The sequence below is a fragment of the Macadamia integrifolia genome, unplaced genomic scaffold (genome assembly GCF_013358625.1).
Source record: "Macadamia integrifolia cultivar HAES 741 unplaced genomic scaffold, SCU_Mint_v3 scaffold1711, whole genome shotgun sequence".
In the NCBI taxonomy this organism is placed as follows: Eukaryota; Viridiplantae; Streptophyta; class Magnoliopsida; order Proteales; family Proteaceae; genus Macadamia; species Macadamia integrifolia.
The window spans coordinates 41,397-51,798 of NW_024868320.1; the positions used below are offsets into that span (position 1 = coordinate 41,397).

Here is a 10,402-nt window from a genome sequence, read left to right on the forward strand (position 1 = left end):
ATGAAATGGACCAAATGGTACACTGTCTTTGGCACTGAGCTCTCTGGAACCTGTGGCTGGATGGTATTAACCTCCATTAAAAGCTTACCTCTAGAAGCGGCCATGGAGCAACAATTAATAGAAAAATCATTTCCTCGATCTTCTTCACAAATGAGATTCCAGTTAGACTCTAAGTGGCAATTATATAATGGCTACCCTTATCTTTTTTGACTTTAATAATGACAAGGAAACTTTCCAATCTCTCTTGCACCTCGTCCATAGCAGGAACTATTTTTTTATATAAGCACCATCTCCACTTTCTGCTACTCCTGAACTAGACTTCAGTGACTTTGCAATCCACCCCTTTTAAAGGAACAGTCTTTGCAACTCTCTATGAAATCATGTCTAGGCCTCTACGGTGAGAACCTGCCAAAAATAGTGAAGCTGACTACCACTTCATTAAAGAAAAACAGGAATACTTGCTTATAGGAATTAATAAAAAATGTTAATGATACCTTGTCATAATATAGATGCCTTGTCAATGATACCTCGTCAAAATAGTCAGTTAGAAATAAAAGAAACCACAATAAAGAATAGGTAGACTCTGGTCACTCTACGTACCATTCAAGTCTTCATCATCTGAGCATCCATCATTCTATGAGTTTACATGTTCAGGACTTTCAGACTAGGTAATGATTTGATTCACCCTGGATACTTCTTTTAAAGAATTGTCCCCACCCACCAGTTCTTGAACTTAAGCAGGAACAGATGAAGGTGAATTTCTGTGAGCCCTTAATGGTAAGCTAAACTCAAATTGACTCAAAGGAGTGGCTTAAATGCTGAAAAGCCTGAAATCCTTGTTAAGATGAGAGACCACGAGGGTGGAACCACCATGAAATCATAATTTCCTCCGGATGTCAGCTTTAATTGGTAGTTTGCAAACTCTACCCGAGCTATCCACCTTTGCAACTGTCACAAACCCTGCTTTAAGGTCCATCTCTTTTTTTTTTTTGGTAGGAGCTTTAATGTCCATCTCAAACATAAAAAATTACATACCCATCTCAATTTTACAAAAGATCGTAGAGATCTCTAGTTTCTAAAATGCAACAATGCACAGCTACTAGAAAAGACCACTAGGCTGAGGTCATGAAGTAACTAGATAGTATTTTGTTAGGTATTTCTCTCAACAAGGTGTAAAGAAATCAGTCATCACAAAATTGAAAAGAAAGTTAAATTAAAATAAATATCCAGAGTCTGAACGAAAGATAGGAGACTAAGTTATCTCACTAATTTAGCTCTAGCTAAAATTAATTATTCCTTCAGCTCCAGAATCTGGTTCGAGAAATTACCTTCTTATTACGAAATCATGATGAATAAAGAGGCTTCTTATTGAATTTTTAGGTAAAGCAACACGAAAGAAAAGTGTAGCTACTTTTGGTAATTTTCAGTCAGTACAGGTACCATACAAAGTACAAACTAGATAAATTTATAGGCCATCATTGGCGAGACCTATCATGATCAACCATATAACCATCACATTCCATGAGCTGAGCAAGCTTGTCTCACTTGAGTTGAGTCTGAGCTTTTATTTTCAGCTTATGATCTGAGATACAACCCAAGATTAAGCTCATTTAGCAATAGAGCCTACAGCTCGAATTAGTGTACATTATTGTATTTATATTTTATGCTTTATAGACAAAAGCTAAAAACAAGATCATCATTGGTAGAAGTTCTAAGGTTCAGGATGCTACATGGGCTTTTAACATTTGGAGCTCGGTCAACTCAACCTGTGTACAAGACTTAGGTAGCAAACCAAGCCTGAGATGAACCAATGGAGTCTTCGATAAGCCAAGCCTAATCTCGGCAAGTCAGGCTCTCTCAACCCTGATTCAAGTGGAAGCCTAGTCCCAAAATGACACAAAGGTCACAGTTTAATAAATTTCACGCCATGATCATGCTAAGTTCCATTTAAAGTACCTGTTTATGACAAAATCCCTCCGATTCCTTCTCCTCCCAACATAATATTGTACAAATACCAGCATCTTGCAGCCTCTTTCTCAACTCTGCATGAAGAAGGCAACCAATCCCCTGAAAATCACTTGCATCAATCAAAAGTCTTGGGAGATAGAACGTCAAATGTATCTGAATTTTCCATAGGGTAGAATACACATTGAGAACCAGAGCAAAAAGGATGCCTATATAAAAATAAATGTATTCTATGATATACTAATCCTATCAAGTGCATGCATCAAAACAACCTTATCTGTGCATTTCAAAAATGGAAATTCACTGTTTAATGGAAACTAAGGTAACATGAAGAGAATCTAGAACAATCCAGGTCTCAGTTCAAATGTTGTACATGAGCATTTGAATATCTTGCTTTAAAGAGATTGTCTTTTTAACCTTTTATCCCTTATTACCTCTCTTGCATTGTTGGAAAAATTTTGTTCAAAAACATCAATTCGAGTTTAAAATTCAAAATGGAAGTTTGAAACAAAAAGAGCATCTCTTTGATTGACCATATAAAAAATCTAACAGCGACATAAACAAATCTCAATAGAACGTGGCTATTATAGCAGAAAATTTGAACACAGAATAACCATTCCAAACACGTGGGATAAATGGAAATCACAAATAGCACTAAACCTCATTCCGGTAATTATCTGATAAGTTATTGCAGCTATCACCTGTACAGAGAAAATGGGAAAGAATCATGAACAACCTTAAAAACCATGAAAATCTACAGTTCCTTGACTAACATGATTCATTCACTTTTGGTAATATATGCAGATCTACACCACATAATTAGTAGGCGGATTCTTCCGCTGAAATGCAGCTAATGGTCCTATAAGGTTCATTGGCTCACTGTTTGGATGGACAAAACAATAGGCAATGAGGGATGTGCCCACATGAAAGAAGTTTGCTTTCAGGTGACCAAAAGATGAGTTCCAAGGGCCAAGACAAAAGAGACTCATCATAGAAACCCCTCACATTGCCTGCAGTCAATCCTACTTTACTTTCCTATTTATAACACCCTAATTTCACATTCAATGCATCACACCCTAAGGAAGAAATTTGAGCACATTCTGCCCCAGGTTCGTAAGAGTTAGGTGGAACAGCAGATGATGCACAACCCTCATAAATATACAAATGACTGGTTAAAACTTTCATACTATGGGAGCTGGGACGAGAGGTTAGGTTTGGTTTGAGTACTTGCCATCGGAATTGTACGAATGATGCAATTAACTGCCTGCAACCGCATGTTAGAACTGTTTTCTAGGAACAAAAAAATTGGAGCATAAGTAGCCCGCTACCTTTAAATATCTATGATCCAAGGTGAGTATAAAAAAATCTCGTTCTATACATCAAAATATTTTATTTAAAATAAAATGGAAGGGAAAAAAGATTAAAAAGATATTTGAATCCAGTACTTACCTCTCCTGGTCCTTTGACAGAATTTGTTTTGAAAAGCAATGTGCAGCATTATCTGCAGAGTTATGGAGCAGAAAAGGTTCAAATAATCAAAAGCTATGTAAAAGGTAATTACAAAGAGCTAGTGAAAGTTTGTCAACTCGTCCATTTCAACAAATGCCTCTACAATCAGTTACAATCAATTAACAGCTTACCTCATGAACCCCAAGAGGGATAGCTCAGTTGTCGAAGACCAACTCCTCACAATAAAGAGGTCAAGAGTTCAACTCACCTTAGGGCCTACCTATTAGAGAAAAAAAAGGCTTACCTCATGGTTGAAGAGTACTAAGTATCTCGAATTTACTGGAAAAGAAGAAAAAGAAGCACAGATAATGCTTCTTACCCATTTGATACACATCTTTCAAAGAAAAGTGATTCCTTCTAGTGTTAACCGCATAATCCATTGCAGATACCTCTTTCATATAAAATAGTAAGGCCTTCCACAAAAGAAGGGCATACCCAACCCACGATGCTCTTGCATGTGTGAGGTCCGGGGGGTGAGAACTACATAGCCTTACCCAAAGAATATCGAAAGGCTGTTTCGACCACTTGACCACCAAGTCACAACATTCTTACATTACAGTTGGACCAAGCGCTTTCTAGTTAGGACTTTCTCCAATCGCACAAATGCCCACCTACGCCCTCCCACTGGCCCCAACATCTGGCGTAGGAAACGCCAGACTGGCAGGGTTCTTTCTCTCATTGAATAAATACTAATGATTGGATTGGTAGGCCAATTTTTTTCCCTGCTAATCAATCTCATCAATCACTCATATTTTTTCCTTTCTTTTCTCTGTTCTGCACAATTCAAGTATAAAGACCCAAAAACAAAAATGGTCTCAATACTGCAGCCCTTTGTCTCCACTCTCGGGGGGTTGGGTTTTCTTTCATTTGTATTGTTACCTCTGTAATGTTTTTTCTTCTTCCCATTTCTAGGGGCTCTATGTTTTCCTTTCTCCTCTTGATAATGAATATTTTATTCACCCAAAAGAAAAAAGGACTCTCAACTTCCCAATTGTAGAAACTAGCTTACTCGACTTATATGGTTATACCTTCAATAAATGACCAAACCTTCCTTGCAGACCACAGCAAAAAATAAAATATAAATATTTTATCTAATGATAATTCCTAATCTGCTACTAAAATAAAACCTCATGAGCTACCTTAAAAATATAATATAAAATAAGAAAAAATTACATAACCGCCCCCCAATTTAATTAGAGGACTATCTTGGCCTGACATACATGATCTGAAACAATACTAGTCAAATTTTATCATAGCCATACGATCAGGACCATGGATTGCTTTTGCATTATAAGGGCTCAAGACTAGAAATTAAGTGTGCTGAAGGTGATACACAGCTAGTAAAGGTAAGGGATGGTTCTATTTTATAAATCAGTTCAAGATCCCTTCTAATCAGACTACATCAAAAAAATGGAGACCAGACCACTCTTGGTATAGCTCCCCATTGCATCTCAGATCAAGATCATCACACCTGCTCCCCCACAAGTGAAAACCCATTGAAAGTGGCATCATCAGATGATGTTCCTTGAGAATCCACTCAAGTGGATCCCATGGAGGCAGTGATTGATGCTATGGTTCTGGCATAAACAAAGATTGGATTTCTCAAATGGCTGAGCAAAATTAAAGTTTACCATTAATCCATTATAGTACAAGTCAAGGAGAGTCATTAACAATATTTGATATACTTTGTGATGTTATCAATTGCTACTCCGGTATGTTATTAATAAAAAAACGGGTCTGCAGTTTCGGCTTTGGAACCAGAAATAAGGAATTTTTTAGGGCTCAGAATAATAATTAAGATCCATATTTATGCTTTCCAACTCTGTTTTTCCCAGCCTTAGGGCTTCAAATCTCTGTTTCATGACAATGGCATTGCATTGAGTTGAGCATGCATACATTGAACTTCAGGCCCACAAGCTAGAGCCCAACTCCATGGTTATAAGTTCATCATGATCTGTAAAACGGTGGGCTTATGGAGAACCCTAGATTGCTATCAATTGCTACTCTGGTATGTTTAACAAAAAAATGGGTCTGCAGTTTCGGCTTTGGAACCAGAAATCAGGAATTTTTAGGGCTAAGGATAATAATTAAGATCCATATTTACAATATGCTTTCCAACTCTGTTTTGCCCAGCTTTAGGGCTTCAAATCTCTGTTTCATGACAATGGCATTGCATTTGAGTTGAGCATGCACACATTCATTGAACTTCATGCCCACAAGCTAGAGCCCAACTTCATGATTATGAGCTCATCCTGATCTGTAAAACAGTGGGCTTATGAGAACCCTAGATTCTCTACCTGTAAACAGCCATTGGACAAACAATTCTGTAAACCCTTCCAGTTTATGAAGACAATTTCAGACTTCCTAATCGAAGTGGAATAACCTGTTCTACAATGTCATAAGCTGCCATATTCAATAATCAAAAGGGGGAATTGCCTAGATCTACCAAATAAAAAAAAGATTTACAAAATTAGTAGGTTTAAATTATATTTTACCATAACAGGTTTCAATGTTGAAAACATTTACCAAATCCCCATAAGAGTAGAAAGAGCTAAATGAACAGCCTGAGATACCCCTTGCGTCCTTCTCTCTCCTACTTCCTCCGACCAACAACTCCCTTTCCCACCCTCCCTCCTGCAAACCCACCTAGCACCAACTCCACCACCACCCAACCCTCCAAACCTCTCCTCTCCTGCTCTCTCCCCCCTACCTCCTCCCCTCCCCTCCCCTCCCCGCCCACCATGCTTCCCTTCCTCAATAAATCATCAATAAAAGGGGGGAAACTCCAAATAGCAAAATCCCCACTTGGACTGCTTCACCACAGCAATCCCCACTTGTTCTTCCATTCTCCTCTCTTCTATCTATTATTTACTACTTAATAGCAACTCTGATCACCGCCCATGACCCAACTTCTCAGTTCACACCATTAGATGGAGTCTAGAGATCATATAATATGCATCCAAGCAGCATATAGATTAGCCACCACAGATGTAGGCACATTGTGGGGTAAATTTTATCAGGAACGAAAACCATTTCTTATAGAGAAAGAAACTAACTGTTTAAGACAAAGTCATTCCAAACAGAGAAAATACTTGAGCAGAGGTATCATACAAACAGTAGAAAAATATTCATAATGACAACGTGAGGAGGCTGCACCAAACATAACTAGAGCATGTTGTTAAAATAATATTTGGATACATAGCAGCAATATATCATTACATTTCAATGATATATCAGAGAAAATTCTTCATGAATAGGTTCATCAAGCAAACTTACAACCTGTAGGATTGCAACGGAAAAATCAAGTAAGAAAGGATTCATTATGTCCTCATACATTGCGGCAACATCTAGGCTATGTTTGGTAGCCATGAGAAGAAAAGAAAAGAAAAGAAAAAATAATCTATAAAAGAAAAGAGAAGAAAAGAAATGAAATGGTGATAAAATAAAATAAAAAAAAGTATGTATGTTTGGTTCCCATTAGAAGAGAAGAAAAGAAAAGAAATCTTTTTATATTTTCTCTTGTTTTCTTGTGTTTTTGGCAAGATTTTTTTTTTTTTTTTTTTTTTTGAGCGAAAGAAAACTTCACAATTCCCAATGTAAAATTTGAAATTCAAAAACTGAATCTTCTCTTGGTTTAGGACATACCAAGCACAAAGAGAACTTTCTAAACCAAAAAAAAAAAAATACAAATTTGTACTTTTTTCTTTTCTTTTCTTTTCTTCTCTTGGCTACCAAACACAGCCCTAGATGATATATAGATAGAATTGATAAGATCAAGTGGTCAGCCTACCAAAGAGGCGCTAAAAATTTTATAGTATCAATAATTTCAGGGGAAAAGTTCAGGTTCAATAAAATACAGTAGAAGGATTGGACAAAATATTTAAAACATAAAACAGTGATAACCCATTTGTACACATGTGACTAAGGTTACTCATGGTAGCACAACATTATACCATTCAATCAAATACAAAAAGAAAAGAAAAAGAAGAGTAGATAAGGATTTCAAACTTAACATTTAGAAAGGGGTGGGAAGGGGAACTGTGGGAAAGGTAACTGATGCCTAAGGATTAATCAAACATCAGTACTTAATAAAATATCAAAGCTTGACAACAGAAACAGGCAGCACCTTTTCCATGATAGCATTCTTCATTTCATCATAATTGGAGACAGATCCAATGTCCATCTTACCCTCCACCTTTATTGCATATTGCAGATCATGATCAAGGTTACTGATTAATTGCTAGAGATGGAAAGGAGTACACTGATGTCAATCATGCTGCTTAGCAAACTATTACACAGATGGAAAAGAAAGGAACACAAATCACCTCATATGCAGATGGATCAAGTTGAAATTTGTAGGGAGATCAGATCTAAAAACACCACTTTCGAGGCATTCCACTTTACCACCTATGTACGTCTTACCCTCCAAAAGGTGGTTATTATAGAACTTCTCCAGATCATCTTGGTGCTCCCTTGTGTGCCTGTGAATATTACAAAATGGAAGTTGCACATTAGATCAAGCTCCGTAGTTGTCAAGGCATCGCCTAAGGGTCCAGGCTGCTCAGCCTGGACTGGTGCCTTGGTCACCTAGGCGTCGCCTTGTTGGTGTTGCCTTGCTTTGTTACCATTATCCATTTCCTTGGGTCGTCTTATGCCTTGACAATTATGTCACAGTCAACAATAACGTTTGACGTGATCTCAAAATAGTTCGTGAAGCACCAGAATTACCCCAGGATTACTGAAGAAGCCAAAAAATTTGCAAGACCAGCTCAAGAAAGAAAAATTCAAATGACTGCCAATAGAGAATTCCTAGAAACCACCTAGACCATGAGGAGCATTTCACAAAGGGTTACCCTTCTTTACGTAAAAACCTCGTCAGGCAGCATAGGTATTACGGTCGCAAGAGAGTAAATGAAAGGATGAATATAGATCATATACAGGTAATAAGTTGCAATAGCATCCCATACTAAATAAGAAGCCATCGTCTGCAATGCAAATATTGAAACATGAAACAAATCATATTCAGAAATGTTATTGTCTAACAAATAATTAGAACTCAAAATCAGAGGTAAGATTCTTTATTTCAATTTTAAGCTTTAGTTGAGGACAGATTGAAAATTTTCTAATTATCTGAAGTTTTTAATAACCTGAGCCAATTTCTAGTAATGCCAGATCCACTAGGATAAGGAGAAGGGGCTTCTGATCCCACTGGAAGATCGTGGATAACTAATCCAGAAAGGGAAAGGAATTAGAGTCCTAATTCAGCAAGGAAAGGGAAGTTGGATTCAATTCCAACACTGAAAAGATGTACATGAACCCAATTCATCCACAAATCTTTCTAACAACAAGAAGCATCACTAATCCATAAAATTAGCCATTGTAGTTCCTACATATACAATATGGCATCTCTCTCTTTCGGTCTTTCCTAATTCATGTAATTGTATTATTTTTTTCCAACAACATTTTTCCTTTTTATCTTTTGTTGGGTAGTTTCCTCATTCCATTGATTTAAATCTCATTCTCATCTTCTAATTTCATTATACCCATGATATTTCATGAATTCTGTCACTCATGGCTGCACCAATTCAGTGAGATGAACAAAAAACCACCCTAAAAACCATTTCCAGTCAACATACCTGGGGAATTTCAGGGCAAAGCGTACCATATCCTCAGGATTCACCTCTTGGGGATCATATCCCAACATTGCTTTTGTAACAGCCTAAAATACTAGGAAAATAAGAATCATAGTTTCAGAACAATAATGCCAAAAGCAAGGGGAGAAGTCCAGAGCAATTTAAGAAGTTTAATAAGAAAATTCAAGCAACAAAACCAGAAAAAATTTAAAACTGGTAATTTAAATCTGATAGCTGATAAAATATGAAATCCAAGAACTCTATGTCTCAGATCACAGAATATGATAAATCCAAATTGGACCTTGAGTTAAAAATACTAACATTAGTTCCAGCATGTCTCAAAGGTTTGGAGATGTCGGCAATCATTTGTAATCTTCACACTATCAACATACCAACACAAAGTTACATAGACGAACAACAGCCATGATGAAGCGTTACATAGACGAACAGCAGCCATGATCCTCCTCTTCCTCCGCCAAAATGCATCGCTGCTATACCTATCCACTGATAAGAAATGTTCGGAGAATCCAAACATGATCGTCCTCTTCCTCCTCTTCCTGGTAGCGGCTCTCGCCATTTTGGGATACCAGAGAGTAAGGAAGCCAAACCCTAACATTGAAACAATCCAATTAGGAAACCATTTTTTCTTCTCTCTCTTGTTCTGCTTGTTGCTTCTACTCATGATCGTCCTCTTTCTCCTCTTCCTGGTAGCGGCTCTCGCCATTTTGGGATACCAGAGAGTACGGAACCCAAACCCTAACATTGAAACAATCCAATTAGGAAACCATTTTTGCTTCTCTCTCTTGTTCTGCTAGTTGCTTCCACTCTCTTCCCCACCCCCTCTCTTTCTCCCCTGCCATTTCTCCCACTCATGATCGTCCTCTTCCTCCTCTTCCTGGTAGCGGCTCTCGCCATTTTGGGATACCAGAGAGTACGGAACCCAAACCCTAACATTGAAACAATCCAATTAGGAAACCATTTTTGCTTCTCTCTCTTGTTCTGCTAGTTGCTTCCACTCTCTTCCCCACCCCCTCTCTTTCTCCCCTGCCATTTCTCCCACTCATGATCGTCCTCTTCCTCCTCTTCCTGGTAGCGGCTCTCGCCATTTTGGGATACCAGAGAGTACGGAACCCAAACCCTAACATTGAAACAATCCAATTAGGAAACCATTTTTGCTTCTCTCTCTTGTTCTGCTAGTTGCTTCCACTCTCTTCCCCCACCCCCTCTCTCTTTCTCCTCCTCCCATTTCGTTCTCCTCCTTCTCCCTTTGTACCGTTTCAATTGAGGCGGTTGGA

At 37.9% G+C, this 10,402-nt stretch overlaps 1 long non-coding RNA gene across 1 annotated transcript; it reads right to left on the minus strand.

The window, feature by feature from the left end:
- Window positions 1–3,226: 3,226 nt before the first annotated feature.
- Window positions 3,227–9,952, minus strand: LOC122064666. The gene is made up of 5 exons (XR_006135793.1): window positions 9,429–9,952; window positions 7,800–9,201; window positions 7,601–7,714; window positions 3,606–3,694; window positions 3,227–3,466 (listed from the first exon to the last, which is right to left on the minus strand). It is a non-coding gene; the product is annotated as an uncharacterized LOC122064666 (long non-coding RNA).
- Between the last annotated feature and the right edge of the window lie 450 nt (window positions 9,953–10,402).